We start from the raw sequence: 22,364 nt of genomic DNA, 5'->3' as shown, positions 1-22,364 counted from the left end.
CAGCGATAGTATCTCTGCATCTGGATGTTCAAAATGTGCCTACTCTCCCTCTTCCAAGTGGTCCTACACCGCTTGTAGTAGATCAAGGAGCAGGATCAAGGGTTGTAACTCGTAATACTGTATCTTCAGAGAAAAAGCGTGAGTTAAATGCGTGGGGTAAGCATTGCATGGAGAAGGGTGAATGTGCTAATGTTTTTGCCACACTTTGTAATCTAGACAATTTTCCTGAGAAAAATGTTTTTATTGAAGGATTAGGAATTCATTTATGTGTAATGTGGAACAGGCTAAGTGATATAGATCTCCCACAAGGGTTGAAGGATCTGAATATTTTAGCGTTTTCTAGAGACACTGCGGAGAAAGTACAAGGGCATGTTGAGAGGATTCTTGAGTATAGAAGGGAGTTGGAAAGGTTAAGGAATGAAGATATAGATGGTGATAGTTTAGATGTTATGTTCGTTAAAGAAACGGTTTTCCCCTTGTCGTAAACCGTACAAAAGATGCGATTAGGTGGATCCCAGACACATCGATAACTCCCGTTGAAGTATATGACACGTATAGTCAGTATACGCCAGAAATGTAGAGGAAAGTGATACAGGTAATGATAGAGTACCTACAGGATGAATGCATAAAAAGAAAGATTTGTTGTCCCGCAGAGTTATTGAGTATTTATAAGAGGGCTTTCTCGTTTGACACTTCTTCAGCTGCTTTAGCGCTCGATTTAGCTCTGTTGCTTAGTAAGCGTTCAGAGTTGCCTATTTCTCAGTTGCCTATGAGAGAGGTTCCTCCGACATTTGTCCCAAAAGTCGAGGTTCCAGCTGATGCCGGAACAGGTGCAGCTGGCTATGACATTCCTGCACATTATGTGTCGCAGTTCGTTCACGTCCCGTTCTCGAGACAGGATGTGAACACCATTAAACAGTCTATTCCCGATATTAGGAAGAATCCGACGGGGTTCTACAAAGAAATAGAGTCTGTCTTACAGTCTTCAGTGTTCACCTTAAGTGATATTGATCTGTTGTTTCCCGTACTCCGGCCCGTTGATTTGTGGAAACAGATTAGGACTATAGATGATGTACCAGGGTTAGGAGATTCATGGGATACTATGACTAGACTCGATAGAGAAAGACCAGCTGGCGAGAGACCACCACAGGTAACATTAACTTTGCCTGATAGAATAGTTACGAAATTGAAGACTATAATTCCTGAAAGAAGGATTATTTGGGACAAGATTACAGCCTGTGTCCAAGGGAAATCTGAGGGTCCTACCGAGTTCTTCAACCGGTTCGAACAAGAATTTACAGATTACAGTGGACAAGACTTAAGCACAGAGTCTGGGAAACGACTATTCGTGGATACATTTGTGTGTGGATTGCTGCCTGACATCCAGTCACAAATTATGTCTTCCGAGAGCGCTTGGCAAGCAAAGTCTCAGTCAGAAGTACTGCACATGGCTCAATACTACGAGAATCATGTCAATAATAAAAAGGAAAGAGTTGAAAAGAGAAAAGGTGACTTAAAGACAAAAGTACTATTGCAGCAAATTGTTAGAGGCCCTAGAGGGGGGATAATTCGCAATTTAGAGGTCATTACGTTCCACAAAGAAATGCGGCATTGGGTCCTGTAAACATTAACCAGTGTACTTATTGTAGACAAGAGGTTCATTGGTGTGCACAATGCCCGATCCTCCAGCAGAGGTCAAATAACACATTTGGGAATATGGGTACATGATCCAGAGGCTGCCCAGGGGTAGGGGGCCCTGGTAGAGGTCAGTTTTCACAAGATTCACAGCAACCCTTTTCGCAGGACAATTAGGCATCAAGTGTGGATAATAGAAACATTTTTGACCATCCTTCTGCTGCTTACCTCTCTGAAGAACTTCCTTTTGACGACATTCTGTTTCGCTAGGATTGCCCGAAGCAGGGTTTGGAACCAACACCTATTCCCGTTAATCAGAAAGGTCCCTATGTTGAAATGTTAGTGGGTAATAGTCAACATCTATTCTTGATAGATACGGGGGCAGAGAAGTGTTCCATTGACCATTCACGGGTTCCAAACATTCCACTGTCAGGGCAAAGCAATGTTTCTGTAGGGTTTTCTGGTACGCCAGTCGTCTGTCCGGTTTCTTCGCCGGTACCTATTTCTTTGGGTCCATTTATGGACCACTGTCTATTCCTTTTGACCACGAAGTGTGGAGAGAATTTGTTGGGGTTGAATCTGTTGAAGGAATTAAATGCGGTAATTCATTGTTCTTCTGACGGAGTGCGTTTGAGGATTTCACCACAGCAACTTTCTGTCTCTCCATTTTTGACCAGACCTTTGCTGCCAAAATATAGAGATGTTACAGAGTGTTTGTGGACGATTGATGACAATGATGTGAGTGTTTTGCAAATTGAGCCCGTTAAGATTGTTTTGAAACATGGAGTGAAGTTGCCACGTATTCCCCAGTATAAGATCTCGGTCGATGGTGAGCAAGCCTTGAAAAGCATTGTCTCCGATTTTGTGCATCGAGGAGTGATTGAGGAAATTGCAGGTAGTTTGTGAAATAGTCAGATTTTGCCAGTGTATAAAAAAGGCATTAATGCAATTCCCTTCCGTTTCATTATTGATCTACATGCCATTAATAAGATTGTTGCTCCACAATTCCCCATTGTGCCTGATGTGACAACAATATTGACCATAATTCCTGCTTCAGCTTCTTACTTTAGTGTTGTAGATCTAAAAAACGCTTTCTTTAGTATCCCTATACATAAGTACGGTAGATACTTGTTCTCGTTCACCTTAGGGGGATGCTCGTTTACTTTTACTCGTGCACCGCAAGGTTACATGGAAAGTCCTAGCATCTATAGTAGGGCTTTGAAAGAGCAGCTCGATACCCTTGAGTTGCCCTCTACTTGTACATTGCTTCAATATGCTGACAACCTGCTTTTAGCTGCTGACTCAGAGAGCGCTTGCAGCAAGGAGGGAACTGTGTTGCTGCTTATTCTTCTACCTCAACATGGACACAAAGCTTCGCTTTAAAAATGTCAATATTGTCAACAGGAGGTCACCTATTTAGGCTATCTCCTGTCAAATAAGGGAAGAAGGTTGACGCCTGAACGGATAAAAATCATTTCTAGCAGGTCTGTCCCAAATACACAGAAGGAAGTTAGAGCCTTGATAGGAATGGCTTCTTACTGTAGGCAGTGGATCCCGAATTTCTCCTTAGTGATTAAAACAATGTTGGCTTTGATGAAGAAGGGCATTTCTTTGCCATTTCCATGGAACTTGGAACACCGGCGAGCATTTGATCTGCTCAAGACTGCTTTGTGCCCGGCACCAGTTTTGGACACACCAAACTATGAAAAGGCCTTCGTGTTGTATGTGCATGAATGTGATGGATGTGCTTTGGCTGTATTAACGCAGGAACATGGAGGGAAGAATAGGCCATGAGGCTACTTTTCTTCCGCCCTTGATCCTGTTGCATGCGCTTTGCCAAAATGTTTGAGAGATGTCGCTGCTGCTGCTGCGTCCGTTAAACAGAGCAAGGGAATGGTCCTAGCCCATGCTGTAACCCTGATGGTACCTCACTCTGTAGATATTCTGTTAAACAGAACACAAACGCAACACCTTACCTCCGCACGATTAATGATATATGAATTGATCTTGTTTGCACCGCACATCCAAATTAAGAGGTGTTGTTTCCTTAATCCAGCTGAACTTCTACCTTTCCCGCAAGGTACTACTTGCAGTGACGAAGAGTCACATGACTGCCTTTACACCACAGAACAAGAGACTAAAGGCAGAATTGACCTAAAGGACACTCCTTTTAACAATCCGCTAGGGGAGCTGTTTTGTGATGGCTCCTGTTTCAAACTTCCGGATGGTACATCCACTGCTGCTTACGCAATCACTACATTGAGCACGGTCGTGGAGACCAAAAGAATCACGCATAACTCTGCGCAGGCCGCAGAGATTATAGCATTGACCCGAGTTTGCAAACTTTCCGAAGGGCTTACAGTAAATATATATACTGACAGTCAGTATGCCTTTGGGGTGGTTCACAACTTCGGCAGACTTTGGGCAGGAAGAGGTTTCTTGACTTCACATGGTACTAAAATCCAACATGGCTCCTTGATAGAACGGTTACTCTTAGCGCTTGCACTCCCTACTCAGCTAGCTATCATGAAATGCACAGCACATCAGAAGGTCATAGACAATGTAGGAAAAGGTAATGCTTTCGCTGACCAGATAGCCAAACAGACTGCCACTGATCCCTCTTCAGAAATGTATACTTCAAGGGAAGCCACAAATGCCTGTACTTTGGATGAAGGTATTGATTCCGTAAAGAATATTCAAGCCGATGCCACGTTAGAAGAATCTAAGAAATGGGCTGAGGGCTTGGGAAAAATGGATGATGATGGGTGCTGGGTGGACAAGGTTGAAGGGAAATGGTTACTGCCTGCCGCATATGTTATGATGATGGTTGTTCTGGCTCATGGTCCCACCCATATTTGTGCTCGTAAGGTCCCCAAAATGTTGCAAAATGTGTGGGTAAATGACAAAATCCCTAAAGTAGCTGAACGATTCGTTCAAGGGTGTATGATTTGTTTGCAGCATAATGTGGGAAAGGGCACATCAACTCCTAGGGGTAGTTTTGGTCCACCTTCTGTCCCCTTTGAAGAAATCCATTTTGACTTCATAGAAATGGAGCGTTGCGATAATTTCAAATACGTATTAGTTGTCATTTGTGCTTTTAGCAAATGGGTTGAAGCTTTTCCCGTCAAAGATGCCATCACTATGACCACAGCAAAGACCATGCTGAAGGAATATTTTCCAATATTTGATCTGCCAAGAGTCATCTGGTCGGACAATGGTCCACACTTTATCGCTATTGTAATACTGCAGATATGCGCAGGACTACAGATCGATAAACAGTTCCATTCGGCCAGACACGCACAGAGTGCTGGACTAGTAGAAAGATACAACGGCATCATCAAGAACAAGCTCGCTAAGACGTCTGCCATCACCAAACTAAAATGGCCGGATGCCTTACCGATCGTAATTATTGTCCATGAGGACAACCCCTCAAACTAAGACTGGGCTCTCTCCCTTTGAGGTGGTCATTGGTAGGCCAGCTAACATTTGGAATGTCCCCAGGCCCCGTTCTTTGCGCGAGGTCGAAACTGTACTTCTTTCTGTCTATTGTGGCCAGTTAACTAAAAATCTGTATTTGATTTATCACCAGGTGCGAGAGGCTTTACCTGTAAAATCCGAGGGCCCCAGCCACAGCATACGGCCGGGTGACTGGGTCCTTACGAAAGCATTCTAGTGATCCTCTTGCCTCGCACCTCTTTGGCGGTGCCCGCCTCAGGTCCTCCTGGTCACACAGACGGCGGTGCGGGTAGCAGGAAAGAAGAATTGGATCCGCACGTCGCATATCAAGAGGATTCCACACCCTGTGCCACACGCTACAGAAGATACAGAACCCCTCACCAGTACTGTAACCAACGATCGTGAAGCAGTAAACAGCATCGAGAGTGCATCAGAGACTCTCCCTGAGCCCGTGGGGCCTGGGAAAACAGCCATTTCACCTCCACACTCTCCAACGGTTCCATCTTTTGAATCTGTTCTGGATCTTGCATCAGATCTCGCTCTTGATTTGTCGCTTCCATCGGGAAGTGACGACACGTTGTTCACAGATCACTCAGTACCAGGAGTCACAATGTACGATCTGCGTCCGAAGAAATAGACCTACTGCACGGTTCGGCTGTGCCTTCGAAGAAGAAAGATTCATCAAGGGCTTGCCTTTTTGGCCCGATCATTTGTGTAGAAGGGCATTCTGTTGGCTAGGGTTTGTGAAAGGACTAAGAAGACGCTCGGCCTGGAGGTCGCCAGCAAAAAAAATTGGTGTAAATCGTTTGAAGAACAATGCCTGCAACCGCTCCCGCTCGTACGGAAAAGAAAAGAGACTGTGTGACCAGCTACGGAAATGAACATTCAAATGCGTGGGCCCCGAAAACGTATTGTTGCTTAGTGATAATGTTGATTGGTTTTACAATAGTCATTGCCTTAGGATTTTGGTATTTGGAAGAAGTACATCCGCTCCAAAATGTGTTACCCACTGAAAATGTACCCACTGTTCCTACTCCTTTTGTACATATGCATACTTTAACTTCCGAGAGACTCTCAGCACAGACAGTTATCACAACAACACTCTATTACTCATTATGAACGCTACACATACCATTCTTAATAGGTCTAACTGTTGGGTTTGTTTGCATTTACCGCAACACGGGGATAAGGGGCTGCATGGGCGTAATTTTAGGGGGGGACCGGGGTGTTTGTCCCCCCCAACTTTCATGGCACACTATTTTGCCGCCATTCATTTGAATTGGGCACCTTTTCTTCAGAGGTCATGTCCCCCCCCAACATTTTCAGCAAAGTTTCTCCACTGAGGGGCTGGGTTGGTAAATTCATCCTTTACCTTTGACAACTGCTTTCTATGCTTCTCTTAGAGCACTATTGTTTGGCCGATGGAACAATAGCATCTCAGGGAACTTTGATGGGACGAACTTGAACGATTTTGAAAAACGTGTTCTGACACCCCTGGGATGCTCACTCTTCTCGAATAGGAGCAAGCCAAATGTTGCTTCTATTAGGCCTTCTGGCAGACTGTCCTGCCCTTTCCAATCTTTGATCTCTTTTAAGATGGCTCCTAAAGGCAATAGGGATGCCATGCCACCTTCTTATACTGTTAACCACAGCCCCGATTCAGTTTCTTTCTGCATACAGAGGAATGGTACTCAGTCAATGGGTAATTTTAAAGGTTGTGCCAACGTTGCAAATTTGACTAGTGAGAGCAGACCTTTGTATGTATGCGAACCAGTTTACTTTGTTTGCAGTAATGTAGCATTTCCATGGTTACCCAGGGATTGGCAGCGAACTTGTTATCTAGAGATTCTGTTACCCGGGGTATTCATTACTAGCACTGTGGAAATTTCAAAAGCTCGTCCACAACGGGACGAGAATGGCGATACTTGAGCACAAGATCTGGGCAATGTAGCTAAATCCTTTCTGCTATTTTGGGGCAAATACTGAACTCAGAAGATATCAGGAGACTAGCGAGAGTACTGGTGAGGACCATCAACCGGACCACGGACACACTCTATAAAATGACGTTAGAACAGAAAGAAATAAGATTAGTGGCACTTCAGAACCAGATGGCATTAGATGTCATCCTGGCTGAACGTGGTGGGGTATGTAAATTAGTGGGGTCCGCTTTTCATGCCAGATTTCTCCCCAACAATCTTTAGGGCGATCCAAAATCTGCATGTTCTCAGTTTAGAAGTACATGTTCCTGAGGGAAACTGGGATCTTAGTGCTTGGTTCTGGGACCTCCTACGATCTTGGAGATGAAAGTTACTTTTGGTCATGCTGATTATTTTAGGTATTCTGTTGTTTCTTTGCTGCTGTATACAATGTCTTCCCGGTATATGTTCGATGTTGGGAGGATGTTGTACACAAGCAATGGGTGCATTAGGGCATAAAATACACGCCCCAGAGAAGATCTCCAATGAATTTGTGCTGAAAAAAATCTTAGTATCCGACCTCATGGCAATTGATATCTGTGATAGTGATTCAGGATGCATGGACATTGAGACGTGGAGTTACTTGTAAAGTGACTAGAAGTAGTTTAGCGCTTGGCTTTATTGTATATATTGGCCTAAGCCCAGTTACTCTGCAAAGAAATCCACGTTACAAAGTTCTGACCTTAGGTTGACTTAGTCGCCATTTTAGGTCTATCTGCCATTTTGATTTCCACCTCAAAGTCACTCTGTATTCTAAAATGGTGGACAGTGTTCTCCTGCTCGTAACCTTAGCCGTCCTGACCTTTACACAGGTTAATGCCTAAACTGCCTGTAGGCTAAATGTTTGGGTCATGTAATAAGGGTATCAGGTAATATTATCCCCATATATATGGTTGCTGTATATAATATCGCCGGGAAAAGGTTGTGGCGATATTATATGGGTAAAAAGAGAAAGTCAACCGTCTACAACGGAAGACATTACAGATGCACACTTGTATGCTGATTCACAGCCAAACTTTTTCCACAAATTTAACAAATGAACAAAAATTCTTCTTATATGAAAAAACACCAAAGTGTATGTGTCTTTATTTTTTCTCTTTTTTCTTAAGAAACACAGTTCTCAATAAGTTAACAATTCACTCATTTGAACCTTCAACAAAATTTCAGTGTTGTGTATATGTAACCTTGTGTCATCCTATACATGGTTATTCTTTCTTCATCCTAACATGTTCAACATAATGTTTAACAACACCATTTTTTAGTGACACACTAAACCAAATTCCACTTGAATACAATATAGTGTTCAAAGAAAAAGTATTTCTGATATCCTGTATCTGTTGTTCCAGTATAGCTGCCCTAATAACGGGCTTCTGGGATTTCCACTACGCGTTTCGGGCACTTACTAAGCCCTTCTTCAGATGGGAATATCAGATTTTTCTGTCCTCGTTCTACAAAAATTCAATATAAATAGGAAACTCTATTAGTTTATCTTTCTATGCAAAAAAATATTTTTTTTATATTTACAAACACATTATTTTGGACTATTGGCACTTCACTAACCTCAGTCCACGTAAACCGTTGTGCGGTACTACTCTGCCCGCTTCTATATGATGACTACTTCTATCTTCATATAGCTGTTAGAATTATTGATGGGATTCACCAAACTAGAGAGAGAAAACAAAATAAAAATACCCAAAGTCACTACTTTCTTCCATATGTATAGGGATTCACACTACTATGTCAGAGAGCGGTAAATGCGAAGCGATCACGAGTGGGACCAGTCGCTAAAAACAGCGCTGGGTCCCACTCTGTGATCACATATTTGAGAAAAGTATGAGATTCTTGTTAAACTCACCCTTTATTGTGGCTCAGTCCTTTTCTAAATGTCCATTTAAACACTGGGTCCGTTGTCCATTCCAAGGTTTAGGTATCCCTCAATTCTACCCTCTATTTCCGGCGAGTCTAGAGCCGTGCATAACCTTTTTCTCCTGGGCGGAGCACCGCGTCCTGTTGGTGATGTCCGTATCACACAGGCTCTCCCTCACGGTGCCGCGTCTCAGTGTCTAACGCTTAGCCTTTTCGAAACGATGTAATAGCGTTGCTGCACTTCAGCCTCGCGTAGATGTCACGCGTAGACAACTAATTCTATCTTTCAACCTTTAACAGATTCTTAAGAACTGCTGTCAGTCCCGTTCACGCTATTAAGTTCTGGGTCCTGCATAGTGGGGTTGCCTAGCAACCGGTCTTCATTTTATTTGTCTAATGCATTGCCTGTTTGAATTCTAGAACACCTTTTGGTAATCGCCATATTGGGTGAGTGTGTAATCTGAACCGCACGAATAAAGTCGTGCATTGCTAATCACGTTTATTTTATGCAATCAGTTGAATCGTTTACAATACTTGTAAATATTAAACAATACAATAATAATGATACATTTAAACGCACTTAACGAAAAAGAAGAAAACTGTAAGTATGTATTACATTTGCACAAGCTGTTCGTAATGAATTTGTGCTTCCAAATTATCCATCATGGTTCTTAACATGTCAAAATTAGCAGGTAACAGACATTTCAGGATATATTATCATTTCTGAGTCCATGTTGTCACCTCTACACATTTCCTTACTGCCACAGTTGACTCATAGTCCATATTTTCTCAATATTACATTCACATGTACCAATCTGACAAAAAAATATAATTAAATGGATTGGTATAAAGATAAACAAAAATGTCTCTTGTCTTATGTTGATTACGTGTGAGTTAGTCTGTTGCCTCTATACTGGAAGCTGATTTAAAAGTGGCTCTAAGAGAGTAGATACATCTTAGTTCAAATTTACAAAAAGCAATTTAAATCCCATTCCATATTCATAACCCTCGGGTACATGCTGTCCAATTTCTCTATCCAAAAAATGTCTCTCTGCTGTAAGAGTTTGTTCAAATTCCCCCCTCTCCTGGGTAGAGTCACATGTTCTAGGATCACAAATTTTATTTGTGCAATCATGTGTTTTTCTTTCACAAAGTGTTGAGCCACCGGAGATTTTTCCGATTTTTGTCTTATGTTCGATTTGTGCTCACACCATCTTGTTTTTACTTTTCGACCTGTAAGTCCTACGTAATAAAGTCTGCATGGACATTTTATTCCGTAAATTACATTGCAAGTATCACAAGTTGAGGTGTGTTGTAGTTGAATTCTGTTTCCATTATGTGGATGATATATCACATTTCCTTTAATTAAATTGTGACAACAATTGCAATTGTTACATGGAATAGTTCCTTTGTATGGTGTCCCTTTTTGCTTTTTATGTCCAATGTCTGATTTCATTAGATGGTCTCGTATAGATGGACTTTTAGCGTAGGCAAATAATGGTGGATTGGGAAATAAAGCTGTTAAGGTTGGATCCAATTCTAATAATTTCCAATTCTTTTTGATTATTTTTCTGATGACATTACTCTGTTGTGAATAGGTAGTTACATAAACCATTTCGTTGACTGTGGTTTTTGTCCTTGGTGTCATTGCTTCTGTCCTTGCCATTCCTTTTACTTTGGCTGAATGTTGTGATACTGTCTCTGAACTATATCCTCTTTCTAAGAATTTTTTGGTTAAGTCCCTTGCTCTGATGTCATACTCTTCCTATTTGGATATAATCCTCCTGTATCTAAGGAATTGGCTCAAAGGGATACTTCCTATAGTTTTCTTGGGATGGAAACTTGATGCTAAAAACAGGCTATTTCTGTCTGTAGTTTTTATGAAGATAGTTGTTTCCAAGTTATTCTCTTTTGAATAAACTCTCACGTCCAAAAAGTCTATGGATGTTTTGCTTGAATGATGTGTGAATTTAATTCTCTGTGTAATTGTGGTCATGAACGCAAATAATTCATTCAAATCTTCCATTGTTCCATTCCATATTCCAAATAGATCATCTATGAACCTTACAAAACATTTCAATTTACTTTTCTATCTCGGGTTCTGTAGTACATGTATTTCTTCCAAATATGTCATATAGGTGTTAGCATAACTGGGGGCCATGGCCGCTCCCATAGATGTTCCTGAAATCTGGATAAAGTAACGACTCTCCAACTCTCTCGATATTATATGGGTGACCATATATATAGGGACAAGGGAAGCAAAAAAATAAAAAATAAATAAAGGGCTGGAGGTTGCGGGGGTGTCCCCCGCATGTTCCATGCAACATTCCGGTGACATTTTTGCATGGCGATATTTTTGAGGGGACATTATTACCTGGAACCGTAATAAGACTATGTCCTATGTTTGACCTGAAGATCAAAGGATTACTCGCACCAACAAGTCCGATCCGTAGGTATACATTGAATACAATGTTGTTTAAATACTAAATGTGAGCACTTGTTGAGCTACATTGTATAAAGCATGTACTAAGGCTTAATGTCAAATTCTAAGATACACTGTTGCCATTGTGACTTGTTGTTTTATAAACTAGAAGTAATCCACATGCATATAGTTAGACTAACTAGAGGTGAACTCGGCACGAACCCTAGACCGAGAATAATTAACTTGCAGGGGGGCTGGACATTGCGATTGAGAATTGTATAAAAGATGTGAATATGTAGACGTCCAGTACCTCTCACTTCTCACACCGAAAGGGCTGGTATTCGTTGTGATGTACTGAGGGCTAGATAGCTATCTGATACTTTGTTCCTTTGAAAACTGTACAGTTTTAGAATAAAGATCTGTGAATCTTTACAAGCCCGTGTTTGGTGTATTTCCTTTTGGTGGTACTCAGCCTCGATATTTCTCTTTTTGCTTTTACACAGGGAGCCCTGTTTTTATTTCATCATGTTATGTTGCGTTAGGTTACTGGTAGATGCAGAATGCCAGAATAATGACATGTGCGTGCCAAGGCTACACACTGCATACATCTCCTGGATGCTACAGTAACATTTGAACAAGATGGCATTCCAAATATTTCAAATTACAAAATAGGTTGTAACAGAGAGGAGAGGGGAGGCGCATGTGATAAGATGCCTTTGCGTTGAGGGACCTACACCGGGTGGAGAAGGGTTAAGAGTGGGAACTTATACCCGGGAGCAGGACTGGAAGACATAAATATATATTTTTAAATAGACAGCCAGAGGGCAGTGCTGAAACAATTACATGTTATGGAGAATGGTTCTGAAAACAGAGTGCAGGTTTTGTTTGGCTAGCAGGGTGGCAGGGTTTGGGGAGCTCTTCCTATCGCTATCAGGTGGAGTCTGATCACAATTTGAAGATTTCCTCTAAAGAGATCACTTTGATGGCCGTAGACAGGGTGGGAGTAATCAAGTAGAGTGAGGAAGGGGGCCGTGGATGATCCGTCAAGATTCTGCCTGTTTCTAAAGCGTTAGCTAACTAAATATCCCGCAAATTGGCAGGCTGTGGTAATGGTGGGGGAACATCGCACGGCAAGTACAGAGGCTTTGTGGGAGTGATTACTGGAAACAGAGCTCATGAAGTTGATGACCTGGCCAGTGGAGGTGACAGAAAATGGCATCTGCGAGATAAGGACCAGCCCTACCTATACGGCCGGAGCAGGGAAGATCAGGCCAGGAAGTGTAATGTTGCGCCACCCGACCGTGTGTTGGCCCGCAGGTCTGTTCGGCTGGGCGAAGAGTTGAGGGAGTGCAGAAAGAAGAAAGAGAGCCAGCACGGTGGTTCCCCACGCAGGGTGACAGAGGCAAGCAGAACACGCTTACAAAGGAAAGACCTGTGCCCGTGCCAGAGGCCAATAAATACTGGCAGAATTGGCAGCAGAGAAGCTTCAGACGGTTGGGAGAGGAGGTGACCTAGACAAGGTGGTGCAGCGAATCACCACGAAAGAATAAACAGAGTGATTTACAGGGTTTTCATGACCCCCGAAGGTGCAGTTGCTGGGGTCTGCGACAGTCTTCCGTCCCCCAGCTGGGGGGCTGCTACATTCCGAAAGTGGACTCCGGGGCAGGGGACTGGTGGCTGTGGGCACCGAAGACATAAGCGGAGGGTGAGGTGCCAGAGTGGCCAAGGCGTAGCGGACTGTAGCGGGGGAGGTACGGCTGGACTTGGTGAAGCCCCAAAGTCAGGTGGGCATGGACGATGAGCGGGACCATAGCCTGAAGCATATGCTGTGTGCCTTAAGCGTTTGGAGAAAGAACTGCTCATTAATACGAGCCAGACGTAGAAGAAGCACGACCTGCATTCGGGATAAAGCGGAGAAGGTTTTTTTTTTGTTGCAGTCTGTGCCTGAGAAGAGTCGCACCTAGAGAGCGGCAAGGCTGGAGGTTGACTGCGGCCCACGCGAGGCCCCCCTCAGACCCTCCTTCCCTCAAACAGAGGGAACCGGGTACAACAAGGAAACAAACAGCACAAGGAATGAGGAAAAGTGGAATAAAGATGCACTGTCTGCACCGAAAAGTGAGCCAGCACAAGATTGCAGTGGATGGGAGGAAGGAGGCAGCAAAGCGCGGGGAGCTGATTGCAATCCAAAACCCTGCAGGCACAAGAGTGTGAGGCACAGCACCACGCATGGTAGGAGCAGCTGTGCAGTATGAGTGTTTTGGAGTGAAAGTGGTGAGAGAGGATCCAGGAGACTGGGACATCAGAAGCACCCACAGCAATTAAGAAGTGGAATGCACTGATAATGAGCCAACAAAATTCGAAGTAGGCATGGCTAGTGATAGCAATTGCTGGAAGGGTCACACGTACCCCTTTTTACATATTGGGCAGAGACATTACCTGGCTGTGGCTGGGGGACATCAGAGGAGGGGGACAGCAACCCCCACCACACACCGGGCGAGCAAGAAAGAAGCTGTAGGGGGCGGCCCAGCATCCCAACTTGCTGTGTTGCCCACACCCCAAAAGGCAGTAAATGGCAGTGTGATCTGAGACAAGAAAAGGAGACATTCAGGGCATCTTAATGGTTGGTGACATCTGGAGTGATAGAGGAGTGGTACCCTTTGAGAATTTGATAGAGAATTTTGGACTGAATAAAAGGGAGATAAGAAGATATGGGAACTTGGAAGCTTTGATATCTGAAAGGAGGCAGATGTTGGATGCACCACTCTTACAAAAGCCAGAGGACTATAAATTATTAACTACTATGTCACAGAAAGTGTAACTTTTTTTCAACTTATGCCACCAGATGAGAATTGGTTGAACTTGTGGGAAAAGTTAAGGATGTCTTGGTCAGAGGAGTTGGGCAGGGAGTTGCTAGAGGGAGAGTGGGAAAAGGTCTGGAAAATTCCAGTCAATGCTAAGATGGATTTGTAACTACGTTACATTCATCAGAGAATATTGGGTAGACTCTATTGCACCCCTCTGTGTATGTGTGCCTTGCGGATGGCTGATGGTATCTGTTGTTGGGGTTGTGGAAAGGAGAGAGGTAATCTACTACATATGGTATGGGACTGTGAAAGGGTGAAAGATTATTGGGGGGAAATACTGGATCGGATTGATCAAATCTGGAACATTATTTTTCCGCGTAATACCTGCAGGTACCAAGATGTGGACATAATAATGACTGGACAACATCTTGTTGGATTAATAGAGCCTTGCTGGCAACGACTAAACAGATACTAAACGTTTGGAAAACAAGGAAGAATCCGACAGTTGAAGGCTGGATTTCTGATGTACAGAATTCTTTCTAAGTACAAGAAGACTATGTTTTGTAGGCAACGCAAGGAGGAAGTATACAATGAATTGTGGGGCTCTTTTAATGAGCTCTATGGGTTATCAAGGAATGAATTGTGGAGTAGAATCGCATTTGTAAGTTATGGGAGTCTTGAGATATGGGGGGATTGTCTTTGTCCTGTCTCTTGTCTTGTTGTATCTTTGTCGTTTGTGTATGTCGGGTTCTTGCTTATGGTTGAATCCTAGGCTGGGTCTGATTCATTGTGTGAGTTGTTGTGTATTGATGAATGCTTTCTTTGACCCTGTTTCAAGATTTGGTTTTGTTAATAATTCTATCACCAGAGTTATGTTTATTGTTTCAATTTGATGTTTTGTTGAAAATTAAGAAATAAAGAGAAAAAGAAAACGAAAAGGAGACGTTCCGCAACAGCACAGTAGAGTAGAAGGTCGAAGAGGAGCCGAAACCTGATTGGGCGTGACAAGAAGCAAGCCATAGGGCAGGAAGTTGCACAAGGGTCCTACAAGAATAGTACCACCCGAAAGACACGGACGGCACAGACAGTGATGGCAACACTGTTCAGGAGTAAGGAAGGGGACACTCAGGTGGAGTGTTGGGATTCTGGGTGTACAACAGCAATGATCAGTGCCTCCATAGACTGAAATAAAGGAGGGGTGTGCAAGAATAGAAGACCCTTGGAGAGCGGCCAGCGGACGACTACCCTGCCGACACAACACTGGTGTAATCATTCACCCCTCCCCACCCGACATAGGATGCGACGCAGTGGAACCCGAGGCGACAAAGCCTGAGAGGTACATAAGTTAAGGCACCAGAAAGATAACCCGGAGGCGTTACAACGCAAGTATCTCCAGGCCAACAGAACAGACCTGCAGGATCTGCACCCCACTGAGTACAAAACTGCAGTGCGGCATAGGAGGCAAAGCTATCAGACAAGCCATGGCATCGAAGTCGCAGAAGAATATGTCCAAGCAACCCACACTGGACAATTTCACCAAAAATACGCCCAAAGCGGAAGCGGCCTAATCAACAAGCCCGGCTGAATGGGAGGAGCAGACCCACAGGTCAGGGGACCAACGAGTACTGGAGGCTATAGCAGCCCTAAAAGTAGCGCTAGAATCTGAAATGGATGCGATCAGCATTGATGTGAAACTCCTAATACAAGATGTCCGAGCGCTAGCTAAGCGCACAGAGACGTTGGAGAAGGAAGTAGCGGTTAACACTAGCAGCCTAAAAGACACTTCAAGGTATGTGTAAATACTACAGCAGCAGATGAGTAACCAAGAGGGCAGAGTGGAAGATGCGGAAGGAAGGGCCAGATGTAACAACGTCAGGATAATTGGACTACTAGAGGGGGAAGAAGGGGGTTACCCTACCAATTACATTGAGACTATGCCATTGCAAGCAATTGGTCCAGGTAACCTCACCCAAGGCTTCACAGTGGAGGTGTCATGCTCACCTGAATCTCCACAGGAGCGATGGAGTCCGCCGATCTCTGCCCTGCTTTTCCACTTCACCCGGGGCAATGGGAAGTCTGCCTGTAAGGAGAGTAACGGGTTAGCGAGTGGTGTTAATTAGACCCTGGGTGCCCTTGCCCCCTATTTCCCTGTGTGCTGGAATACTGTGGCTGAGTGGCTCACCTCTTAGTTTAGGATGGAGGGCTCTCTGCCCTGCATCTACAGGGGCGCTATGGTTCGGAATCTGATGGCCGATGCTCTGGCTTAGTGCAGGTTCTGCTTGCTGATGCGCTTGCTCTGTGGTGTTAAGCACTGGTGTTTGGTTGTGGGGAAGGGGCCACTGTAGCGAGAATGTGCTGGTTTGGAGGAGTTCTGTGGTTCTCCTGATAAATGTCCTCGGAGCCAGTTACCTCACTGGATCCTCTGAGCTGCTGGATAGGCAGATGAACACAACTGGATCAATGAATTCGGATTTAGGTAAGTGCGGTTTCCCTGCGGTTCCCCAGTTGCCTCACTTGGGGTTAGGGCACGTGAATTATTCAGGTATTTAATATAATGGTCTAAGGTATTGCAATTTAGCGATGCGCTCCAAGTTCTAACCTGTTTTCTCTGCTTTTCTCTTTTGCAGGCTTTTGGAAAGTTGCTGTGGAGACGGATGCCTGAAGGCGGCTGAAGAGAAGGCGAAGCGGAAGAAACTCGCCGGTCCGCGAGCCAAAGTGGGAGCTGCGGGAGTCTCCGAGAGTCGTGTTCCGAAAGCGGCTGCTGGAGAGGTAAGTGGAAACAGCTGGGTTTTAGCAGCGGAACTAACGTCTTCTTTCCTTCTTCTTTCAGGTGCAAGAGTTCGCAGAGCAGAGGAGTGGCTGGCAGGCCCGCAGGCACTGCGTAAATGCTGCAGAAAACTCTGGAGTCAGGAACAGGTAAGCGTGTGCCTGAAGGTTACAGAATGCACACGAAGCATGGTTTGTTCATTTAGCGGTTCTTTTATAGACAGCCACGCCCGGAGACTAGAGTGTGCAATATAGTTCTGAACTGGCACATAAGGATCCATTTTGGTGGAAAGAGGAATTCTCATGTTATTCTATGGGTGTGGGGAATTCCTATGGGTGGAATGGATGTTAACTCATTTCTTGCTCGCCAGGCTCTCACCCACCTTGTTCCTGCCTGTTTTCCCCCTCTGCCATCATGAATTAACGACGGAGGTGACTTGGTATTGCTAATCAGACCTGTACCCATGACAGGAGGGAGCACACCAGTCACTCATTAGGAAATCCCTGCTGGGTGCCTCGCCATGGCCCATCATAGCGCGGATCTTACATTACAAAGACAGAGAGAAGATTTTGGAACATTTTCGTAAAGGAGGCACACTATACAGAGCATCAGCTGACATCACTGCATACCCTGACTATACCATGCAGGTGCAGAACAGAGAATGAACTTTATATCGGTCAAGAGAAGGCTGCGTGTATCGAACCTCAAATACATGCTTCTGTATCCCGTCAGACTAAAAATAATAAACACTGGGAAGACAATCTTCTTCGACACACCACGGGAAGACCACAAATGGATGAACACTGAGAATATGCCAACAGGAGAGCGCAGCCAGATGGCAGTAGAAGGGAACGTGTGTTGACAATAAGCACAAGCTCAGGGATACCATTACCAGAGCCAATTGACGAGATGCCAGCGAGGAAACTTTACAGGCACCATTCAGGCAACTTATTTGGCAGGCTAAGTAGCCAGTGTGGAGTTCCCAATGGGGAGCGCCTCAGGAGGGAAGTGTTCTTCACCCAGTAGTGGAACTGTCCACGGATACCAAGTTGGAGTATCCGCATGCTGCACCCCGTATACGAGGACATAACTGGGGAGGGGTGAGAAGCAGAGATGCATGAGCACATCATATGGAGCTGGGCAAATGTTGGGGTGGGGGGTTTGGGAGTTGGGGTAGTTAGAGGGGAGTTAGCCTGTAGAATCATACCAGTAAGGTATGACCATGTCATCGAACTGCAAAGACGAATGCAGAAGCCACTTCATGGACGGGGAACTCAGAATTGTCTTCTGGAATGTCAGGGGGCTAAATAGCTACATGAAAAGACAGAGGGTAATGACTTATTTACGGCACCAGAAAATTGATGTAGCATTCTTGCAAGAGATGCATCTCACAACAGACACACTGACTGTCCTAGGCTAGAAGTGGAGAGGGATAACGCTAGGCTTGTCGTATTCTGCATACGCACGAGGGGTCCTAGTATGGATCGCACCAACGGTACCATTTAAGGTACTAAGAACCTTTGCAGATGAAGGAGGGAGTATGATTATTGTACAAGGGCTTATAGAAGGGAAAGGAATAAGCATTATTAACACCTATGCAACAAATAATGATTCAGCAGCTTACTTCCACCAGCTATACCCCTATATTGGCGCATACAGATATGATACAGTGATATGGGAATGGGGGGCATTTCAACTGTACACTGCGCCCGGAACTAGATAGATCAAACAAAATGCTACCACACCCTAGTCCGGCAGCCAAAGCCCTAAACACCCTATTACATGCATTTAATTTAGTGGATATATGGAGAACCTTACATCCGCAAGCCCAAGGTTACTTTCATTATACTGCCCCCACAAATGTACACACTAGATTGGACTATGTCTTCATGGAAGCTGAAACTTTGGGGGAATTTAAATTTGCTGAGTACAAGGCACGGGTATTGTCTGATCATGCTCCCCTGGTGGTCACATGGCAAGCCTCTCCTCCTAGGGCATGTATACCGACTTAGGGGTTAAGATGGGAATCCCTAAAAGACCCAATGTTCCGGGAACACCTGATAGAGGGAGTGAAAGAGTATTTTATACACAATACGGGGAGTGTTGCATCGGCAGGCACGTTGTGGGAGGCTTTCAAAGTAGTGATTACGGGGACGGCACTAGCTAAGTCAAAGGGATTGCAAGCTGAAATTGAGAAAGATTTGCACAAATCTGAAACCAGACTTGAAGACTTAAAGAAAGCAGGTGGTATGAGCAAGGACCGGGCAGGTGAGGTTGCTGAATTATAGGAAATACGTGAAGAGGCAACACGCGGAAGGGGATAAGCCGGGACGACTGCTGGCCTGGCTATGTAGGAGTGAACATAAATGGGAAACGATATGCAAGATCACAGGTAGAAATGGTGAAGCCCATAGGATGCAAGATAGCATCAACAAGCGCTTTCAGGATTATTATCAGGAGTTATATACTGAGTCATCGGCAGCACAGGGCCCAAATCTAGAGGAGGCTTTGGAACAGACAGAGCTCCTGAGGCTAGAACCAGAGACAGCGAACCAGTTAGACTCCCCTATAACCAAAGAAAAACTAGAAGCTACAATCAGAGGGTAAGGCTCCGGGATGGACGGATTGCCCAGTGAATTTTATAAAGAATACATAATAGAGGTAGTGCCCCCCGCTGCTGGCAATGCTGAATGAAGCATTGGAATCTGGTAGAATACCAACATCGTTGCAGAAGTCAGTCATAGTGCCGTTCTTGAAACCCAATAAACCTGCCACTGACTGCCCAATAAATCTGCCACTGACTGTGGGTCATATATATACTTGTCGTTGTTGAACCAAGATGGGAAAATATTAATGGCCTTAATGGCCAACAGACTTAAGCCAGCGATATCTAAACTAAGACACACAGACCAGTCGGGAAATGTCCCAGACAGGAATATTACATGCAACCTGAAGAGGTTACACCATGTTATTGATCAAACCCAAAACAGTTCAGGCCTGTATGCAGTGGCTTCACTGGATGCGGTCAAGGCATGGCTGTTAGCGGTCCTGATTATATTTGGCATGGAACCAGTATATACAAATTGGGGCAGCTGTTGTATAGCAGGCCATTAGCCAGGGTATGGATGGGAGCTCACATATCAGACCAAAGGCAGCTGGAGAAGGGTACAAGGCAGGAATGCGTATGGTCACTGATGTTATTTATTCTGGCGTTAGAGCCGCCGCCAGCATACCTTAGGAAAGAATACCATGAGGCAGGTATTGCAGTTAGGGTCAGAGTTAATTGATATCTCTATATGCTGATAACATGTTATTATACTTGCAACACCCAGAAACAAATTTGCAGTATATTCTAGATGTGCTTGAGAGATACTCAGAACTGTCGGTATCACGATAAACGCGCACAAATATTGCTTATTCACATTTGCAGGGTACATAGGGAAACCCTTTAGCACCCTACCTGTGCTGCCGATCCAGTGGGCAGTGACTTCGTTTAGATACCTAGGTGTAGACATTTTCCATGACCATGACCCCAATGTAAAATATACACGGAACACAATGAAAGCGATAGGTAATATTGAGAAATCTATGACCTTTTGTGCTAGGTTGCTGCTCTCGGTGATGCGGAGTGTGGCACTATTGAGGATGGTGCTGCTCCCAAGGTTTTTCCACTTCTTCTCTAACATACCAATGTACCTATAGATTTTTTCATTAAGCTCGATACAATATGCAGAGGTTTCCATGGCATAACTCCAGATGTAGGATACCACTGTCGAAATTACAGAGACCGTATGAGCAGGGAGGGATCAAGGTACCTAATTTCGAGGCATATTTTCTTGCGAGCCAGCTACAGTATGTCACAGGCTAGCTGTCAGACAAGCAGACCCAGGAAGTGAGGCTGCTGCAGTCAGCATGTACCCCATTTTACCTGAGAGAGATGATGTGGGCGGGGCCACAGTGCACCTTGAAGGCTCTCCTGCTGTTGACGTTGGGTAAGGTGATGTGGGTCAGAGCCATGCGGTTTCTAAAAAAGGACACACCCTAGTCTACTCAGATTCCGATAGTGCCATTAAGAGAAGAGGCATCACAACTCAGATTAAATGTGAGGAGGTACTGGGAGCCCATGGGAGTGGTAACAGTGGGAGACTTAGTACGAGAAGGCAAACCATTGAAATCTGGAATGATCACGTATGAAACAGGTATACATGAGGGACAGCATGTGACATATGCCTCGCTCATCACCATACTGAGGTGAAAATGGCCGGGGATAGAACTAATATTGCAAGAAGATGAAGGGATAGGAACATTCTACCATATTTCAGAAGGGGGCTATGCTGTGTCCAGGATATACAAACTATTAATGTCGGAGGGAGGGGACATGCACGGGCAGGCCAGGCTCAGCTGGGAGGCAGACTGCAGGAATCATTTACAGATGCAGAATGGGGTAGAATAATAGCTTATAAAAAAAAGTGCCCAGAAACGCTAGATTTCAGCTAATATAATTGTATATAACCCATAGGGCTTATTTAACTCCTGGGAGAATAGCTAAGTTTAACCAAGCCAAGGAGCAGTCTTGCCCCAAATGTGGAGTAATGAATGCGGACTTGATACACATGTTATGGGCATGCAGGAAGATCTGCCAGTATTGGGATGAGGTAGCCCGGGCGTTAGATAAGGTGGGCCTAACATTGGACATAGGATCCCCCAAGGTCTGTATGTTAGACATCTTCAAACCCCCAAAGCGGGCTAGGCACTTGAATAAGCAGAAAGATCTAGTATACATCCTAGCAAAGTGCTGGATAGCAATGGGCTGGAAAATATCCAAGGGCTCAGATATAAATCGGTGGTGGAGCGACCTCTGGAAATGGTCATTGGCGGAAACCACAGTGTGGCAAGAGGCAATCCAGAGAGGTCAAGGGCAGCAGAATGTGGACTTTGGTTCCTGAAAGCAGATAGTGCAGGTACTGACGGCCTCCAGGTATGCCAAGGCACATATGGGAGGGTAAGCCCCGGCAAAATGAACAGTGGGTGATATGGTACATATGAGGCAGTTGATGCAACAGAAGGAGAGAGCGGCGCATTAGGCTGTGGTGGGGGGAGGTGGGGATTTGGGCGGACACACAGAAATAATTCAGCAATAAGTGGAGATGCAATTGTATTTGGCAGTCTGTACATCATGGTGTGGTTAAACAAATTATAAAATTGTTTAAAAAACAAACAAAAAGTAGAGCGAGGAGGTAGGGAAAAGGACAGTAAGTGGAATGAGTCACAATAAGGGATGGGGACTGATAGGTTGGGAAGAGACAAGGAGCAGAGAGTTTGACAAGGAGAGTACAGTGAGATGTATTCAGCGAGGCAGCACATGGGGATCATTTAGCTGCTCATGGTTGATATAGACAAGTATTTATGTAGAGTTTAATCACAGCCCAAACAAATAT

This window comes from Ambystoma mexicanum, chromosome 14, assembly GCF_040938575.1.
Source record: "Ambystoma mexicanum isolate Mex_15411 chromosome 14, UKY_AmexF1_1, whole genome shotgun sequence".
NCBI classification, from domain to species: domain Eukaryota; kingdom Metazoa; phylum Chordata; class Amphibia; order Caudata; family Ambystomatidae; genus Ambystoma; species Ambystoma mexicanum.
The sequence above is the reverse complement of the archived record's forward strand: the minus strand, read 5'-3'. Positions refer to the sequence as shown.